The sequence below is a fragment of the Nerophis lumbriciformis genome, linkage group LG39 (genome assembly GCF_033978685.3).
Source record: "Nerophis lumbriciformis linkage group LG39, RoL_Nlum_v2.1, whole genome shotgun sequence".
Lineage (NCBI taxonomy): Eukaryota > Metazoa > Chordata > Actinopteri > Syngnathiformes > Syngnathidae > Nerophis > Nerophis lumbriciformis.
In genome coordinates this window covers 17,581,535-17,602,500 of record NC_084586.2, presented here as the reverse complement: position 1 = coordinate 17,602,500, position 20,966 = coordinate 17,581,535, and the positions used below count along the sequence as shown (strand labels likewise).

General features: G+C 42.8%; 1 protein-coding gene across 1 annotated transcript in view; it reads right to left on the bottom strand.

Moving 5' to 3' along the window:
- sdk2b (sidekick cell adhesion molecule 2b) overlaps window positions 1–343 on the bottom strand; it is a 920,539-nt gene extending 920,196 nt beyond the window's left edge. The window contains exon 1 of the mRNA XM_061931841.1: window positions 1–343. This exon is cut by the window's left edge and continues 218 nt beyond it. The gene's annotated coding sequence lies outside the window, so the exon portion shown is untranslated.
- Between the last annotated feature and the right edge of the window lie 20,623 nt (window positions 344–20,966).

Here is a 20,966-nt window from a genome sequence, read left to right as displayed (position 1 = left end):
TAATTGACCCAATAAGTTCACAGGAAGTCGACTTGCGTGGAGACGTCGAACTTGCGCCGTCCGTTCCGTGGGGTCACCAGCTGCAGCGGCAGCCCGCAAGCGAGGCTTCAGAACCCGGGTGCTAATCAGCATCAGCCGGCATGCGCATCCCCGTCAAAACTTCCACACACCCCGCGGCGCGCTGGCAGTCCTCGGTCGGTGTGACACTTTGCGTGGGGAAGCAGAAGTTGGCTCGCCGGGGAGAAGGAGGAGGAGAAAGAAAGGAAGGAGGAGGAAGAGACGGAGCGTTTGTGCGGTGCGAGGAGAGGAGGAGAGCCGAGTTGTGAGGACGACGCGCCGGGCTTCTTTATTATGAGGAGACGTTAGGATGGAGATGGGACGAGAGCGGGGGAGGCTGCCACCTAGCGGCGGAGAGGGGAAGCGCAGCCTTTTTTTCTATTAAATAGGATCCAAACCATGCCTTCATATTTGTGTGGATTCTGAGAATCACTTAAAATGTCAAAAGTGCACTTATCCTGGAGATTTAAACTAAAAATGTCAAAATAATTACACTTTTTAATATAAAAATGTCCACTTATTGGGACTCCCTTTTTGTAGGGAACCTTCCAGATTATTTGATCCTAAACCGCTTTGTTAAAGGGAGGCGACTAAAATAAACAATACCAGAACTGGAGAGAGGACCGAGAAACATGTCGCTCTCCACGTGTGTTTTTGTCCATCTTTTCACCTCGCCTTGGCGGGGATCGAAACTGAAAGTTAACCCCAAACATGTTTTCTGCATGTTTTCTGCATGTAACAATACCAGCGCTGGAGAGAGGACCGAGCGGTCTAAAGTCAGGAGCCTTCCCTAAAAAAGGTCGCTCTCCACGTGTGTTTTTGTCCAGCTTTTTGCTTCACCTTGGTGGGGATCGAAACTGAAAGTTAACACCAAACATGTTTTCTGCATGTAACAACACCGGCGCTGTAGGGAGGACCAAGCCGTCTAAATTCCGGAGCTTTCCCTGAAAAAGGTCGCTCTCCACATGTTTTTGTCCATCTTTTCACCTCGCCTTGGCGGGGATCGAAACTGAAAGTTAACCCCAAACATGTTTTCTGCATGTTACAATACCAGCGCTGGAGAGAGGACCGAACCGTCTAAAGTCCGGAGCCTTCCCTAAAAAAGGTCGCTCTCCACGTGTGTTTTTGTCCAGCTTTTTGCTTCACCTTGCCAGGGATCGAAACTGAAAGTTAACCCCAAACATGTTTTCTGCATGTAACAATACCAGCGCTGGAGAGAAGACCGAGTCGTCTAAAGTCAGGAGACTTTCCCTGAAAAAGGTCGCTCTCCACATGTTTTTGTCCATCTTTTTACTCTCACCTCGGCAGAGATCGAAACTGAAAGTTAACCCCAAACATGTTTTCTGCATGTAACAATACCAGCGCTGGAGAGAGGACCGAACCGTCTAAAGTCCGGAGCCTTCCCTAAAAAAGGTCGCTCTCCACGTGTGTTTTTGTCCAGCTTTTTGCTTCACCTTGCCGGGGATCGAAATTGAACGTTAACCCCAAACATGTTTTCTGCATGTTACAATACCAGCGCTGGAGAGAGGACCGAACCGTCTAAAGTCCGGAGCCTTCCCTAAAAAAGGTCGCTCTCCACGTGTGTTTTTGTCCAGCTTTTTGCTTCACCTTGCCGGGGATCGAAACTGAAAGTTAACCCCAAACATGTTTTCTGCATGTAACAATACCAGCGCTGGAGAGAAGACCGAGTCGTCTAAAGTCAGGAGACTTTCCCTGAAAAAGGTCGCTCTCCACATGTTTTTGTCCATCTTTTTACTCTCACCTCGGCAGAGATCGAAACTGAAAGTTAACCCCAAACATGTTTTCTGCATGTAACAATACCAGCGCTGGAGAGAGGACCAAGCCGTCTAAAGTCCGGAGACTTCCCTGAAAAAGGTAGTTCTCCACGTGTGTTTTTGTCCAGCTTTTTGATTCACCTTGGTGGGTATCGAAACTGAAAGTTAACCCCAAACATCTGTTCTGCATGTAACAATACCGGCGCTGTAGGGAGGACCAAGCCGTCTAAATTCCAGAGCTTTCCCTGAAAAAGGTCGCTCTCCACGTGTGTTTTTGTCCGTCTTATTGCCTCACCTTGACGGAGGTCGAAACTGAAAGTTAACCCCAAACATGTTTTCTGCATGTAACAATACCAGCGCTGGAGGGAGGACCGAACCGTCTAAAGTCCGGAGCCTTCCCTAAAATAGGTCGCTCTTCACGTGTGTTTGTGCCCATCTTTTTTGCTTCACCTTGCCGGAAATCGAAACTGAAAGTTAACCCCAAACATGTTTTCTGCATGTAACAATACCAGCGCTGGAGAGAGGACCGAGCCGTCTAAAGTCCGTAGCCTTCCCTGAAAAAGGTCGCTCTCCACATGTGTTTTTGTCCATCTTTTTACTCTCACCTCGGCAGAGATCGAAACTGAAAGTTAACCCCAAACATGTTTTCTGCATGTAATAATACCAGCGCTGGAGGGAGGACCGAGCCGTCTAAAGTCCGGAGCCTTCCCTGAAAAATTTCGCTCTTCATGTGGGTTTTTGTCCATCTTTTTGCTTCACCTTGGCGGAGATCGAAACTGAAAGTTAACCTCAAACATTTTTTCTGCATGTTTTCTGCATGTAACAATACCAGCGCTGGAGAGAGGACCAAGCCGTCTAAAGTCCGGAGCCTTCCATGAAAAATGTCGCTCTCCACATGTGTTTTTGTCCATCTTTTTGCTTCACCTTGGCGGAGATCGAAACTGAAAGTTAACCCCAAACATGTTTTCTGCATGTAACAATACCAGCGCTGGAGAGAGGACCAAGCCGTCTAAAGTCCGGAGACTTCCCTGAAAAAGGTAGTTCTCCATGTGTGTTTTTGTCCAGCTTTTTGCCTCACCTTGGTGGGGATCGAAACTGAAAGTTAACCCCAAACATCTGTTCTGCATGTAACAATACCGGCGCTGTAGGGAGGACCAAGCCGTCTAAATTCCGGAGCTTTCCATGAAAAAGGTCGCTCTCCACGTGTGTTTTTGTCCGTCTTATTGCCTCACCTTGGCTGAGATCGAAACTGAAAGTTAACCCCAAACATGTTTTCTGCATGTAACAATACCAGCGCTGGAGAGAGGACCGAGCCGTCTAAAGTCCGGAGCTTTCCCTAAAAAAGGTCGCTCTCCACGTGTGTTTTTGTCCAACTTTTTGCCGCACCTTGGCGGGGATCGAAACTGAAAGTTAACCCCAAACATCTGTTCTGCATGTAACAATACCGGCGCTGTAGGGAGGACCAAGCCGTCTAAGTTCCGGAGCTTTCCCTGAAAAAGGTCGCTCTCCACATGAGTTTTTGTCCGTCTTATTGCCTCACCTTGACGGAGGTTGAAACTGAAAGTTAACCCCAAACATGTTTTCTGCATGTAGCAATACCAGCGCTGGAGAGAGGACCGAGCGGTCTAAATTCCGGAGCCTTCCCTAAAATAGGTCGCTCTTCACGTGTGTTTGTGCCCATCTTTTTGCTTCACCTTGGCGGGGATCGAAACTGAACGTTAACCCCAAACATGTTTTCTGCATGTAACAATACCAGCGCTGGAGAGAGGACCGAGCCGTCTAAAGTCCGGAGCTTTCCCTAAAAAAGGTCGCTCTCCACGTGTGTTTTTGTCCAACTTTTTGCCGCACCTTGGTGGGGATCGAAACTGAAAGTTAACCCCAAACATCTGTTCTGCATGTAACAATACCGGCGCTGTAGGGAGGACCAAGCCGTCTAAGTTCCGGAGCTTTCCCTGAAAAAGGTCGCTCTCCACATGTGTTTTTGTCCGTCTTATTGCCTCACCTTGACGGAGGTCGAAACTGAAAGTTAACCTCAAACATGTTTTCTGCATGTAACAATACCAGCGCTGGAGAGAGGACCGAGCGGTCTAAATTCCGGAGCCTTCCCTAAAATAGGTCGCTCTTCACGTGTGTTTGTGCCCATCTTTTTTGCTTCACCTTGCCGGAAATCGAAACTGAAAGTTAACCCCAAACATGTTTTCTGCATGTAACAATACCAGCACTGGAGAGAGGACCGAGCCATCTAAAGTCCGGAGCCTTCCCTAAAAAAGGTCGCTCTCCACGTGTGTTTTTGTCCATCTTTTCGCCTCGCCTTGGCGGGGATCGAAACTGAACGTTAACCCCAAACATGTTTTCTGCATGTAACAATACCAGCGCTGGAGAGAGGACCGAGCCGTCTAAAGTCCGGAGCCTTCCCTGAAAAAGGTCGCTCTCCACGTGTGTTTTTGTCCAGCTTTTTGCTTCACCTTGCCAGGGATCGAAACTGAAAGTTAACCCCAAACATGTTTTCTGCATGTAACAATACCAGCGCTGGAGGGAGGACCAAGCCGTCTAAAGTCCGGAGTCTTCCCTGAAAAATGTCGCTCTTCACGTGTGTTTTTGTCCAGCTTTTTGCTTCACCTGGCCGGGGATCGAAACTGAAAGTTAACCCCAAACATGTTTTCTGCATGTAACAATGTCAGCGCTGGAGGGAGGACCGAACCGTCTAAAGTCCGGAGCCTTCCCTGAAAAATGTCGCTCTCCATGTGTGTTTTTGTCCATCTTTTTGCCTCACCTTGGTGGGTATCGAAACTGAAAGTTAACCCCAAACATCTTTTCTGCATGTAACAATACCGGCGCTGTAGGGAGGACCAAGCCGTCTAAATTCCGGAGCTTTCCATGAAAAAGGTCGCTCTCCACGTGTGTTTTTGTCCATCTTATTGCCTCACCTTGACGGAGGTCGAAACTGAAAGTTAACCCCAAACATGTTTTCTGCATGTTTTCTGCATGTAGCAATACCAGCGCTGGAGAGAGGACCGAGTGGTCTAAATTCCGGAGCCTTCCCTAAAAAAGGTTGCTCTTCACGTGGGTTTTTGTCCATCTTTTTGCTTCACCTTGGCGAAGATCGAAACTGAAAGTTAACCCCAAACATCTTTTCTGCATGTAACAATACCGGCGCTGTCGGGAGGACCAAGCCGTCTAAATTCCGGAGCTTTCCCTGAAAAAAGTCGCTCTCCACGTGTGTTTTTGTCCGTCTTATTGCCTCACCTTGACGGAGGTCGAAACTGAAAGTTAACCCCAAACATGTTTTCTGCATGTAACAATACCAGCGCTGGAGGGAGGACCGAGCCGTCTAAAGTCCGGAGCCTTCCCTGAAAAAGGTCGCTCTCCACATGTTTTTGTCCATCTTTTTACTCTCACCTCGGCAGAGATCGAAACTGAAAGTTAACCCCAAACATGTTTTCTGCATGTAACAATACCAGCGCTGGAGAGAGGACCAAGCCGTCTAAAGTCCGGAGACTTCCCTGAAAAAGGTAGTTCTCCACATGTGTTTTTGTCCAGCTTTTTGCCTCACCTTGGTGGCGATCGAAACTGAAAGTTAACCCCAAACATCTGTTCTGCATTTAACAATACCGGCGCTGTAGGGAGGACCAAGCCGTCTAAATTCCGGAGCTTTCCCTGAAAAAGGTCGCTCTCCACATGTTTTTGTCCATCTTTTCACCTCGCCTTGGCGGGGATCGAAACTGAACGTTAACCCCAAACATGTTTTCTGCATGTAACAATACCAGCGCTGGAGAGAGGACCGAGCCGTCTAAAGTCCGGAGCCTTCCCTGAAAAATGTCGCTCTTCACGTGTGTTTTTGTCCAGCTTTTTGCTTCACCTTGCCGGGGATCGAAACTGAAAGTTAACCCCAAACATGTTTTCTGCATGTAACAATACCAGCGCTGGAGAGAGGACAGAGCCGTCTAAAGTCCGTAGCCTTCCCTGAAAAAGGTTTCTCTCCACGTGTGTTTTTGTCCATCTTTTTGCCTCACCTTGGCGGAGATCGAAACCGAAAGTTAACCTCAAACATTTTTTCTGCATGTTTTTTGCATGTAACAATACCAGCACTGGAGGGAGGACCAAACCGTCTAAAGTCCGGAGCCTTCCCTAAAAAAGGTCGCTCTCCACGTGTGTTTTTGTCCATCTTTTTGCCTCACCTTGGCGGAGATCGAAACCGAAAGTTAACCTCAAACATGTTCTCTGCATGTAACAATACCAGCGCTGGAGGGAGGACCGAGCCGTCTAAAGTCCGGAGCCTTCCCTGAAAAAGGTCGCTCTCCACATGTTTTTGTCCATCTTTTTACTCTCACCTCGGCAGAGATCGAAACTGAAAGTTAACCCCAAACATGTTTTCTGCATGTAACAATACCAGCGCTGGAGAGAGGACCAAGCCGTCTAAAGTCCGGAGACTTCCCTGAAAAAGGTAGTTCTCCACGTGTGTTTTTGTCCATCTTTTTGCCTCACCTTGGCGGAGATCGAAACCGAAAGTTAACCTCAAACATTTTTTCTGCATGTTTTTTGGATGTAACAATACCAGCACTGGAGGGAGGACCAAACCGTCTAAAGTCCGGAGCCTTCCCTAAAAAAGGTCGCTCTCCACGTGTGTTTTTGTCCATCTTTTTGCCTCACCTCGGCAGAGATCGAAACTGAAAGTTAACCCCAAACATGTTTTCTGCATGTAACAATACCAGCGCTGGAGAGAGGACCAAGCCGTCTAAAGTCCGGAGACTTCCCTGAAAAAGATAGTTCTCCACGTGTGTTTTTGTCCAGCTTTTTGCCTCACCTTGGTGGGGATCGAAACTGAAAGTTAACCCCAAACATCTGTTCTGCATGTAACAATACCGGCGCTGTAGGGAGGACCAAGCCGTCTAAATTCCGGAGCTTTCCCTGAAAAAGGTCGCTCTCCACATGTTTTTGTCCATCTTTTCACCTCGCCTTGGCGGGGATCGAAACTGAACGTTAACCCCAAACATGTTTTCTGCATGTAACAATACCAGCGCTGGAGGGAGGACCGAGCCGTCTAAAGTCCGTAGCCTTCCCTGAAAAATGTCGCTCTTCACGTGTGTTTTTGTCCAGCTTTTTGCCTCGCCTTGGCGGGGATCGAAACTGAACGTTAACCCCAAACATGTTTTCTGCATGTAACAATACCAGCGCTGGAGAGAGGACCAAGCCGTCTAAAGTCAGGAGACTTCCCTGAAAAATGTCGCTCTCCACGTGTGTTTTTGTCCATCTTTTTGCTTCACCTTGCCGGGAATCGAAACTGAAAGTTAACCCCAAACATCTTTTCTGCATGTAACAATACCAGCGCTGGAGAGAGGACCGAACCGTCTAAAGTCCGGAGCTTTCCCTAAAAAAGATCGCTCTCCACGTGTGTTTTTGTCCAGCTTTTTGCCTCACCTTGGTGGGGATCGAAACTGAAAGTTAACCCCAAACATCTTTTCTGCATGTAACAATACCGGCGCTGGAGAGAGGACCAAGCCGTCTAAAGTCCGGAGCTTTCCCTGAAAAAGGTCGCTCTCCACCTGTGTTTTTGTCCGTCTTATTGCCTCACCTTGACGGAGGTCGAAACTGAAAGTTAACCCCAAACATGTTTTCTGCATTTAGCAATACCAGCGCTGGAGAGAGGACCGAGTGGTCTAAATTCCGGAGCCTTCCCTAAAAAAGGTCGCTCTTCACGTGTGTTTATGCCCATCTTTTTTGCTTCACCTTGCCGGAAATGGAAACTGAAAGTTAACCCCAAACATGTTTTCTGCATGTAACAATACCAGCGCTGGAGAGAGGACCGAGCCGTCTAAAGTCCGGAGACTTCCCTGAAAAAGGTAGTTCTCCACGTGTGTTTTTGTCCAGCTTTTTGCCTCACCTTGGTGGGGATCGAAACTGAAAGTTAACCCCAAACATGTTTTCTGCATGTAACAATACCAGCGCTGGAGGGAGGACCAAGCCGTCTAAATTCCGGAGCTTTCCCTGAAAAAGGTAGTTCTCCACGTGTGTTTTTGTCCATCTTTTTGCTTCACCTTGGCGGAGATCAAAACCGAAAGTTAACCCCAAACATGTTTTCTGCATGTAACAATACCAGCGCTGGAGAGAAGACCGAGTCGTCTAAAGTCAGGAGACTTTCCCTGAAAAAGGTCGCTCTCCACATGTTTTTGTCCATCTTTTTACTCTCACCTCGGCAGAGATCGAAACTGAAAGTTAACCCCAAACATGTTTTCTGCATGTAACAATACCAGCGCTGGAGAGAGGACCAAGCCGTCTAAAGTCCGGAGACTTCCCTGAAAAAGGTAGTTCTCCACGTGTGTTTTTGTCCAGCTTTTTGATTCACCTTGGTGGGTATCGAAACTGAAAGTTAACCCCAAACATCTGTTCTGCATGTAACAATACCGGCGCTGTAGGGAGGACCAAGCCGTCTAAATTCCAGAGCTTTCCCTGAAAAAGGTCGCTCTCCACGTGTGTTTTTGTCCGTCTTATTGCCTCACCTTGACGGAGGTCGAAACTGAAAGTTAACCCCAAACATGTTTCCTGCATGTAACAATACCAGCGCTGGAGGGAGGACCGAACCGTCTAAAGTCCGGAGCCTTCCCTAAAATAGGTCGCTCTTCACGTGTGTTTGTGCCCATCTTTTTTGCTTCACCTTGCCGGAAATCGAAACTGAAAGTTAACCCCAAACATGTTTTCTGCATGTAACAATACCAGCGCTGGAGAGAGGACCGAGCCGTCTAAAGTCCGTAGCCTTCCCTGAAAAAGGTCGCTCTCCACATGTGTTTTTGTCCATCTTTTTACTCTCACCTCGGCAGAGATCGAAACTGAAAGTTAACCCCAAACATGTTTTCTGCATGTAATAATACCAGCGCTGGAGGGAGGACCGAGCCGTCTAAAGTCCGGAGCCTTCCCTGAAAAATGTCGCTCTTCATGTGGGTTTTTGTCCATCTTTTTGCTTCACCTTGGCGGAGATCGAAACTGAAAGTTAACCTCAAACATTTTTTCTGCATGTTTTCTGCATGTAACAATACCAGCGCTGGAGAGAGGACCAAGCCGTCTAAAGTCCGGAGCCTTCCATGAAAAATGTCGCTCTCCACATGTGTTTTTGTCCATCTTTTTGCTTCACCTTGGCGGAGATCGAAACTGAAAGTTAACCCCAAACATGTTTTCTGCATGTAACAATACCAGCGCTGGAGAGAGGACCAAGCCGTCTAAAGTCCGGAGACTTCCCTGAAAAAGGTAGTTCTCCATGTGTGTTTTTGTCCAGCTTTTTGCCTCACCTTGGTGGGGATCGAAACTGAAAGTTAACCCCAAACATCTGTTCTGCATGTAACAATACCGGCGCTGTAGGGAGGACCAAGCCGTCTAAATTCCGGAGCTTTCCATGAAAAAGGTCGCTCTCCACGTGTGTTTTTGTCCGTCTTATTGCCTCACCTTGGCTGAGATCGAAACTGAAAGTTAACCCCAAACATGTTTTCTGCATGTAACAATACCAGCGCTGGAGAGAGGACCGAGCCGTCTAAAGTCCGGAGCTTTCCCTAAAAAAGGTCGCTCTCCACGTGTGTTTTTGTCCAACTTTTTGCCGCACCTTGGTGGGGATCGAAACTGAAAGTTAACCCCAAACATCTGTTCTGCATGTAACAATACCGGCGCTGTAGGGAGGACCAAGCCGTCTAAGTTCCGGAGCTTTCCCTGAAAAAGGTCGCTCTCCACATGAGTTTTTGTCCGTCTTATTGCCTCACCTTGACGGAGGTTGAAACTGAAAGTTAACCCCAAACATGTTTTCTGCATGTAGCAATACCAGCGCTGGAGAGAGGACCGAGCGGTCTAAATTCCGGAGCCTTCCCTAAAATAGGTCGCTCTTCACGTGTGTTTGTGCCCATCTTTTTGCTTCACCTTGGCGGGATCGAAACTGAACGTTAACCCCAAACATGTTTTCTGCATGTAACAATACCAGCGCTGGAGAGAGGACCGAGCCGTCTAAAGTCCGGAGCTTTCCCTAAAAAAGGTCGCTCTCCACGTGTGTTTTTGTCCAACTTTTTGCCGCACCTTGGTGGGGATCGAAACTGAAAGTTAACCCCAAACATCTGTTCTGCATGTAACAATATCGGCGCTGTAGGGAGGACCAAGCCGTCTAAGTTCCGGAGCTTTCCCTGAAAAAGGTCGCTCTCCACATTTGTTTTTGTCCGTCTTATTGCCTCACCTTGACGGAGGTCGAAACTGAAAGTTAACCCCAAACATGTTTTCTGCATGTAGCAATACCAGCGCTGGAGAGAGGACCGAGCGGTCTAAATTCCGGAGCCTTCCCTAAAATAGGTCGCTCTTCACGTGTGTTTGTGCCCATCTTTTTTGCTTCACCTTGCCGTAAATCGAAACTGAAAGTTAACCCCAAACATGTTTTCTGCATGTAACAATACCAGCGCTGGAGAGAGGACCGAGCGGTCTAAATTCCGGAGCCTTCCCTAAAATAGGTCGCTCTTCACGTGTGTTTGTGCCCATCTTTTTTGCTTCACCTTGCCGGAAATCGAAACTGAAAGTTAACCCCAAACATGTTTTCTGCATGTAACAATACCAGCGCTGGAGAGAGGACCGAGCCGTCTAAAGTCCGGAGACTTCCCTGAAAAAGGTAGTTCTCCACGTGTGTTTTTGTCCAGCTTTTTGCTTCACCTTGGTGGGGATCGAAACTGAAAGTTAACCCCAAACATGTTTTCTGCATGTAACAATACCAGCGCTGGAGGGAAGACCGAACCGTCTAAAGTCCGGAGCTTTCCCTAAAAACGGTCGCTCTCCACGTGTGTTTTTGTCCAGCTTTTTGCTTCACCTTGCCGGGGATCAAAACTGAAAGTTAACCCCAAACATGTTTTCTGCATGTAACAATACCGGCGCTGTAGGGAGGACCAAGCCGTCTAAATTCCGGAGCTTTCCCTGAAAAAGGTCGCCCTCCACGTGTGTTTTCGTCCATATTTTTGCCTCACCTTGGCGGAGATCAAAACTGAAAGTTAACCTCTGCCATCTGAGCCACACCGCCCCATGCTAGCGTTTTTAGCTCATTTTGCCCCCTAATAGCTCATAATGTAGCTGATAATAATTAGCTTATAAATAAAACTTCCATGCTATCTGTTAGCATGTACACATTAGCATGCTAGTTTGTTTTAGCTCGTTTTGTAGTAATACACCTCAAAGTACTTCACACATAACTGTTAACGTTCTATTTTGTGGACTCGGAACACACTTTTCCACTTTGCATCAGTCCATCTTAGATGAGCTCTGGTCCAGCAAAGCCGGAGGCATTTCTGGGTGTTGTTGACAAATGACTTTCACTGTGCATAGTAGAGTTTTAACTTGCACTTACAGATGTAGCGACGAACTGTAGTTACTGACAGTTGTTTTCTGAAGTGGTCCTGAGCCCATGTGGTGATATCCTTTACACACTGATATCGCTTTTTGATGCAGTACCACCTGAGGGATCAAAGGTCCGTAATATCATGGCTTACGTGCAGTGATTTCTCCAGATTTTCTGAACAGTTTGATGATATTACGGAGCGTAGATGCTGAAATCCCTAAATTCCTTGCAATAGCTGGTTGAGAAATGTTGTTCTTAAACACTTTGCTCAGGCATTTGTTGACAAAGTGGTGACCCTCGCCCCGCCCTTGTTTGTGAACGACTGAGCATTTCATGGAAGCTGCTTTTATACCCAATCATGGCACCCACCTGTTCCCAATTAGCCCGTTCACCTGTGGGATGTTCCAAATAAGTCTTTTGATGAGCATTCCTCAACTTTCTCAGTCTTTTTTGCCACTTGTGCCAGCTTTTTTGAAATAGCTTGCAGGCATCAAATTCCAAATGAGCAAATATTTGCAAGAAATAGCAAAAATTACCAGTTCTAACATGAAATATCTTGTCTTTGCAGTCTATTCAACTGAATATAAGTTGAAAAGGATTTACTAATCATTGTATTCTCTTTTTATTTACCATTTACGCAACGTGACAACATCACTGCGTTTGGGTTTCTAGGAAATTGACGTTTATAGATTGAATTACCCAGAGGGCTTAGCGCCATAGACATTAACTGGTAGTTGGTTGAGCTACGCTGGAGGACAACAATTGTGACGTTTGATCAATAAATATTGATATGGGGGATGGGATTTATGGGTCAAGACTGACTCGTTATTATAGTTTGATTTATTTTTCAGTGTTTAATTTTTTATGAATGAAACAATCACTCATAATATGATAAGATGTACAGCAGAATAATTTTAATTTACACAAATATTACTCTATTGGTGGGAATTATTCTGATATATTGGCTATTTGTTTTTGCTTTCATCAAAAATATTCTATAAAGCGGTGTCATATTTCAATGTTTTGGCAGGGACATCACTAGTTTGAATGTTTCTTCAACTAAAACGTGTAGAAAAAAAATACACAAAAAAATGAATAAAATGTATCAATAAAAATGTATTATTAAAAAAAATGGTTTAAACTACTACTCTTTAGAACACATATCAAAATGTGGAAGAAGTAAGTATGTGTGTGAGGAATAAAAAACCTTGTTGGTTGTTGTTGCACACCCAGGTATGACGCACAGTGAAGCAAGGAAGAAAAGGAGGAAACCAGCCACAAATGTGAAAAATGCGCAATATTGTCAAAAAGTCAGGGGAAGGGCCCAAATGAGGAAAAATGTCAAAAATACACCCAGGTATGACGCGCAGGGAAGAAAAGGAGTAAAACCAGCCACAAATGTGAAACATGCTCAATATTGTCAAATAATACCTACCCGGGTTGGAGTTCCATAAGTCAGGGGAAGGGCCCAAATGAAGAAAAATGTCAAAAATACACCCACGAATGATGCACAGGGAAGCGGGGAAGAAAAAGGCAAAATCCGCCCAAAATGTGAAAAATGCCCAATCTTGTCAAAAATACCTACCCGAGTTGGAGTTCCATATGTCAGGGGAAGGGCCCAAATGAGGAAAAATGTCAAAAATACATCCATGAATGACGCACAGGGAAGCGGGGAAGAAAAAGGCAGAACCGGCCCAAAGTGTGAAAAATGCCCACTATTGTCAAAAATACCTACTCGAGTTCCATAAGTCAGGGGAAGGGCCCAAATGAGGGAAAATGTCAAAAATACACCCAGGAATGGCGCAAAAAGAAGCAGGGAAGAAAAAGGAAAAATCAGACATAAATGTGAAAAATGCTCAATATAATCAAAAACAACTCCACGGATTGGAGTTCCATGGAAAAGCTCAAATGAAGAACAATTTCAAAAATACACCCAGGAAGGACACACAAGAAAGCAGGGAAGAAAAGGGGAAAAACGCCCAAAATATGAAAAATGCCCAATATTGTTTAAAACACCTACCTGGGTTTGAGTTTCATAAGTCAGGTGAAGAGCCCAAATGAGGATAAATGTAAAAAAATACACCCAGGAATGACGCACAGGGAAGTGGGGAAGAAAAAGGAAGAAAAATAAAGCCATTAATGTAAAAACTGCCCAATTTTGTCAAAAATACCTCCCCGGGTTGGAATTCCATAAGTCAGAGGAAGGGCTCAAATGAGGAAAAATTTGGTTAAAAAAAATACACCCAGGAATGACGCACAGGGAAGCAGGAAAGAAAAGGGGGAAAACCACCCAAAATGTGAAACATGCCCAATATTGTTTAAAATACATACCTGGGTTTGAGTTCCATAAGTCAGGGGAAGGGCCCAAAGGAGGATTAATGTCAAAAAATACACCCAGGAATAACGCACAGGGAAGCAGGAAAGAAAAGCGGAAAAACCACCCAAAATGTAAAAAATGCCCAATAGTTTTTAAAACACCTACCTGGGTTTGAGTTCCATAAGTCAGGGGAAGGGACCAAATGAGGATAAATGTCAAAAATACACCCAGGAATGACGCACAGGGAAGCAGGAAAGTAAAGGGGGAAAAACTGCCCAAAATGTGAAAAATACCTACAGGGGAGGAGCCCAAATGAGAAAAATTTCGAAAATACACCCAGGAATGACGCACAAAGAAGCAGGGAAGTAAAAGGCCAAACCTGCCCAAAATGTAAAAAATGCCCATTCATGTTTAGTTTGTAGAGTGTGTACAAAAATAACAAAAATTAATGTATTTCATTTTGGATTAAGGCTGTCACATATCAAAATGTAGAAAAGGTAAGTATGTGTGTGAGGAATAAAAACCCTTGTTGTTGTACAACCAGGTATGACGCACAGGGAAGCAGAGAAGAAAAGGAGGAAACCAGCCACAAAAGTGAAAAATGCTCAATATTGTCAAAAATACCAATCCGGGTTGGAGTTCCATAAGTCAGGGGAAGGGCCCAAATGAGGAAAACATTCAAAAATACACCCAGGAATGACGCACAGGGAAGCGGGGAAGAAAAGGGCAAAACCCGCATAAAATGTGAAAAATGCCCAATATTGTAAAAAATACCAATCTGGGTTGGAGTTCCATAAGTCAGGGGAAGGGCCCAAATGAGGAAACATTTCAAAAATACACCCAGGAACTTTGCACAGGGAAGCAGGGAAGAAAATGGGGAAACCAGTTATAAATGTGAACAATTCCATAAGTCAGGGGAAGAGCCCAAATGAGGGAAAATGTCAAAAATACACCCAGGAATAACGCAAAAAGAAGCAGGGAAGAAAAAAAAAAAACGAGCCATAAATGTGTAAAATTCCCAATATAATCAATAATTCAAAAATACACCTAGGAATGATGCACAAGGAAGCCCGGAAGAAAAGGGGAAAATCCGCCCAAAATGTTAAAAATGCCCAATAGTGTTTAAAACACCTACTTGGGTTTGAGTTCCATAAGTCAGGTGAAGAGCCCAAATGAGGATAAATGTCAAAAATACACCCAGGAATGACGCACAGGGAAGCAGGAAAGAAAAAGGGGAAAAACTGCCCAAAATGTGAAAAATGCCCAATAATGTAAAACATGCCCAATATTGTCAAAAATACCTACAGGGGAAGAGCCCAAATGAGAACAATTTGGAAAATAGACCCAGGAATGACACACAAAGAAGCAGGGAAGTAAAAGGCCAAATCTGCCCAAAATGTAAAAAATGCCCATTAATGTTTAAAATACCTACCCGGGTTTGTAGAGTGTGTGTCGAATTTTCAGGATAAAAATTAATATATTTCATTTCGGATTAAGGCTGTCACATATCAAAATGTAGAAAAGGTAAGTATGTGTGTGAGGAATAAAAACCCTTGTTGTTGTTGTTGTACAACCAGGTATGACGCACAGGGAAGCAGAGAAGAAAAGGAGGAAACCAGCCACAAAAGTGAAAAATGCTCAATTTCGTCAAAAATACCAATCCGGGTTGGAGTTCCATAAGTCAGGGGAAGGGCCCAAATGAGGAAAACATTCAAAAATACACCCAGGAATGACGTACAGGGAAGCGGGGAAGAAAAGGGGGAAAAACTGCCCAAAATGTGAAAAATGCCCAATATTGTAAAAAATACCAATCTGGGTTGGAGTTCCATAAGTCAGGGGAAGGGTCCAAATGAGGAAGCATTTCAAAAATACACCCAGGAATTGTGCACAGGGAAGCAGGGAAGAAAATGGGGAAACCAGTTATAAATGTGAACAATTCCATAAGTCAGGGGAAGAGCCCAAATGAGGGAAAATGTCAAAAATACACCCAGGAATAACGCAAAAAGAAGCAGGGAAGAAAAAGAAAAAACGAGCCATAAATGTGAAAAATTCCCAATATAATCAATAATTCAAAAATACACCTAGGAATGATGCACAAGGAAGCCCGGAAGAAAAGGGGAAAATCCGCCCAAAATGTTAAAAATGCCCAATAGTTTTTAAAACACCTACTTGGGTTTGAGTTCCATAAGTCAGGTGAAGAGCCCAAATGAGGATAAATGTCAAAAATACACCCAGGAATGACGCACAGGGAAGCGAGGAAGAAAAGGGCAAAATCCGCCCAAAATGTAAAAAATGCCCAATATTGTAAAAAATGCCAATCTGGGTTGGAGTTCCATAAATCAGGGGAAGGGCCCAAATGAGGAAACATTTCAAAAATCCACCCAGGAATTTTGCACAGGGAGGCAGGAAAGAAAATGGGGAAACCAGTTATAAATGTGAAAAATTCCATAAGTCAGGGGAAGAGCCCAAATGAGGGAAAATGTCAAAAATACACCCAGGAATAACGCAAAAAGAAGCAGGGAAGAAAAAGGAAAAAATAGCAATAAGTGTGAAAAATTCCATAAGTCAGGGGAAGAGCCCAAATGAGGGAAAATGTCAAAAATACACCCAGGAATGATGCAAAAAGAAGCAGGGAAGAAAAAGGAAAAACTAGCCATAAATGTGAAAAATTCCCAATATAATCAATATTTCAAAAATACACCCAGGAATGATGCACAGGGTAGCGCGGAAGAAAAGGGGAAAATCCGCCCAAAATGTTAAAAATGCCCAATAGTGTTTAAAACAGCTACTTGGGTTTGAGTTCCATAAGTCAGGTGAAGAGCCCAAATGAGGATAAATGTCAAAAATACACCCAGGAATGACGCACAGGGAAGCGGGGAAGAAAAGGGCAAAATCCGCCCAAAATGTAAAAAATGCCCAATATTGTAAAAAATGCCAATCTGGGTTGGAGTTCCATAAATCAGGGGAAGGGCCCAAATGAGGAAACATTTCAAAAATCCACCCAGGAATTTTGCACAGGGAGGCAGGAAAGAAAATGGGGAAACCAGTTATAAATGTGAAAAATTCCATAAGTCAAGGGAAGAGCCCAAATGAGGGAAAATGTCAAAAATACACCCAGGAATAATGCAAAAAGAAGCAGGGAAGAAAAAGAAAAATTAGCCATAAATGTGAAAAATTTCCAATATAATCAATATTTCAAAAATACACCCAGGAATGATGCACAGGGAAGCGCGGAAGAAAAGGGGAAAATCCGCCCAAAATGTTAAAAATGCCCAAATGTGTTTAAAACACCTACCTGGGTTTGAGTTCCATAAGTCAGGTGAAGAGCCCAAATGAGGATTAATGTCAAAAATACACCCAGGAATGACGCACAGGAAAGCAGGAAAGAAAAGGGGGAAAAACTGTCCAAAATGTGAAAAATGCCCAATAGTGTGAAAAATACCCAATATTGTCAAAAATACCTACAGGGGAAGAGCCCAAATGAGAAAAATATGGAAAATAGACCCAGGAATGACGCACAGGGAAGCAGGGAAGTAAAAGGCCAAACTGTAAAAATGCCCAATACGTAAAAAATGCCGATTAAAGTTTAAAATACCTAGAGAGTGTGTAGAATTTTCAGGACAAAAATGAATGTATTTAATTTTGGAATAAGGCTGTCACATATCAACATGTGGAAGAAGTAAGTGTGTGTGTGAGGAATAAAAGATCTTCTGTTTGTTGTTGTTGTGTAAAGATGGAGAGTCATGTTGTCCAGCACAGGAGGAGAGGCATCATGGTGCGGGGTGGACATGATGATGAGGAGGAGGAGGAGGAGGAGGAGGAGGAGCAGAGTGATGGAGAGTGCCTGAGCAAATGTGTCTGGCAGACGGGAAGAGAAGGCGAGGAACATGAAGAGAAGGCGAGGAACATGACCCAGCAAATGTTCCATGTCTTCAAAATGACAACGTCCTTGCCTGGCTGGAGACAAAAGTGCTTAATGGGTTTTTTTATGGTTTTTTTGGTGGCCGTAAAGCCTTCGCGTGTGCAGGAGGAGAGTAACTGTCACTCATCTTCTGTTACCTTCCCGCTTCCATCCCAGCAGCACACCACGTGGAAACAAGGACAACTTGTTGAATTATGTCCTGACGTATAGCAACTTTAAACTAGCGTTGAAACAACATGCTTTTTGACAACGTTTAATCAATGTCAGCTTGTGACGTTGATTTGACCATTGAAATCTGGTCATTAACCCAACCAATATTCTACAACACAAATACAACGTTGAAACAACATGCTTTTTGATGACATTAATCAATATTGGGTTCTGACGTTGATTTGACCATTGGATTTTGGTCATTTTTCCAACTAATATTCTACAACACAATACAACGTTAATATGCTTTTTGACTAAGTTTATTAAATGTCAGGTTGTGACGTTGATTAGACTATTTAAATATGGTCATTTTCCCAACCAATATTCTACAACACAAATACAACATTGAAACAATATGCTTTTTGACGACGTTTAATCAATGTTGGGTTCTGTTGTTGATTTGACCAATGAAATTTAGTCATTATCCCAACGAATATTCTACAACACAAATACAACGTTGAAACAACATGCTTTTTGACAATGTTTAATCAATGTCAAGTTGTGACGTTGATTTGACCATCAAAATTTTCAGTGTTTACTTATATGGCCCAATGCAAACAACCTTCCCGAGTCATGGTGCAAAAAAAAAATCTAAAAAATACAACATTGAAACAACATGCTTGTTGACGACGTTGAATCAATGTTGGGTCCTGACGTTGATTTGACCATTGAATTTTGGTCATTTTCCCAACCAATATTCTACGACACAAATACAGCGTCAATATGCTTTTTGACTAATTTATTCAATGTCAGGTTATGGCGTTGATTAGACCATTGAAATCTGGTCATTTTCCCAACCAATATTCTACAACACAAATACAACGTTGAAACAACATGCTTTTTGATGTTTGTTCAATGTCAGGTTGTGACATTTTTAAACTTAAACTTAGACAAACTGTAACGATCCACAAGGGAATGTGTTCATTGAGTTGACCATTTAAATTTAGTCATTTTCACAACCAATATTCTACAACACAAATACAACATTGAAACAACATGCTTTTTGACGACGTTTATTCAATGTCAGGTTGTGACGTTGATTTGACCTTTGAAATCTGGTCATTTTCCCAACCAATATTCTACAACACAAATACAACATTGAAACAACATGCTTTTTGACGACGTTTAATCAATGTTGGGTTCTGTTGTTGATTTGACCATTGAAATTTGGTCATTTTCTCAACCAATATTCTACAACTCAAACATAACGTTGAAACAAAATGCCTTTTGACGGCATTTAATCAATGTCAAGTAAGTTCTGACGTTGATTTTCCCAATGAAATTTGGTCATTTTCCCAACCAATATTCTACAACACAAATACAACATTGAAACAACAATATTTTTGATGACGTTTATTCAATGTTGGGTTGTGACGTTGATTTGGCCATTGAATTTTGGTCATTTTCCCAACCAATATTCTACAACACAAATACAACGTTGAAACGACATGCTTTTTGATGATGTTTAATCAATGTTGGGTTCTGAAGTAGATTTGACCTTTGAAATTTGGTCATTATAATAAAACAATATTCAACAACACAAATACAACATTGAAACAACATGCTTTTTGACGACGTTTATTCAATAACAGGTTGTGACGCTGATTTGACCATTGAAATCTGGTCATTTTCCCAACCAATATTCTACAACACAAAAACAACGTTGAAACAACATGCTTTTTGACGACGTTTATTCAATGTCAGGTGGTGATGTTAATTCGATCATTAAAATTTGGTAATTAACCCAACCAATATTCTACAACACAAATACAACGTTGAAACAACATGCTTTTTGACAATGTTTAATCAATGTCAAGTTGTGACGTTGATTTGACCATCAAAATTTTCAGCGTTTACTTATATGGCCCAATGCAAACAACCTTCCCGAGTCATGGTGCGAAAAAAAAAATCTAAAAAATCTAAAAAATACAACATTGAAACAACATGCTTTTTGACGACGTTGAATCAATGTTGGGTCCTGACGTTGATTTGACCATTGAATTATGGTCATTTTCCCAACCAATGTTCTACAATACAAATACAATGTTAATATGCTTTTTGACTAAGTTTATTCAATGTCAGGTTGTGACGTTGATTAGACTATTGAAATCTGGACATTTTCCCAACCAATATGCTACAACACAAATACAACGTTGAATTAACATGCTTTTTGACAAGGTTTAATCAATGTTGGGTTCTGACGTTGATTTTAACATTGAAATCTGGTCATTTCCCAACCAATATTCTACAACACAAATACAACGTTGAAACAACATGCTTTTTGATGACAATAATCAATATTGGGTTCTGACATTGATTTGACCATTGAATTTTGGTCATTTTTCCAACTAATATTCTACAACACAATACAACGTTAATATGCTTTTTGACTAAGTTTATTAAATGTCAGGTTGTGATGTTGGTTAGACTATTTAAATATGGTGATTTTCCCAACCAATATTCTACAACACAAATACAACATTGAAACAACATGCTTTTTGATGATGTTTAATCAATGTTGGGTCCTGACGTTGATTTGACCATTGCATTTTGGTCATTTTCCCAACCAATATTCTACGACACAAATACAGCGTCAATATGCTTTTTGACTAATTTATTCAATGTCAGGTTATGGCGTTGATTAGACCATTGAAATCTGGTCATTTTCCCAACCAATATTCTACAACACAAATACAACGTTGAAACAACATGCTTTTTGATGTTTGTTCAATGTCAGGTTGTGACATTTTTAAACTTAAACTTAGACAAACTGTAACGATCCACAAGGGAATGTGTTCATTGAGTTGACCATTTAAATTTAGTCATTTTCACAACCAATATTCTACAACACAAATACAACATTGAAACAACATGCTTTTTGACGACGTTTATTCAATGTCAGGTTGTGACGTTGATTTGACCATTGAAATCTGGTCATTTTCCCAACCAATATTCTACAACACAAATACAACATTGAAACAACATGCTTTTTGACGACGTTTAATCAATGTTGGGTTCTGTTGTTGATTTGACCATTGAAATTTAGTCATTATCCCAACCAATATTCTACAACACAAATACAACGTTGAAACAACATGCTTTTTGACAATGTTTAATCAATGTCAAGTTGTGACGTTGATTTGACCATCAAAATTTTCAGTGTTTACTTATATGGCCCAATGCAAACAACCTTCCCGAGTCATGGTGCAAAAAAAAAAATCTAAAAAATACAACATTGAAAAAACATGCTTGTTGACGACGTTGAATCAATGTTGGGTCCTGACGTTGATTTGACCATTAAAATCTGGTCATTTTCCCAACCAATATTCTACAACACAAAAA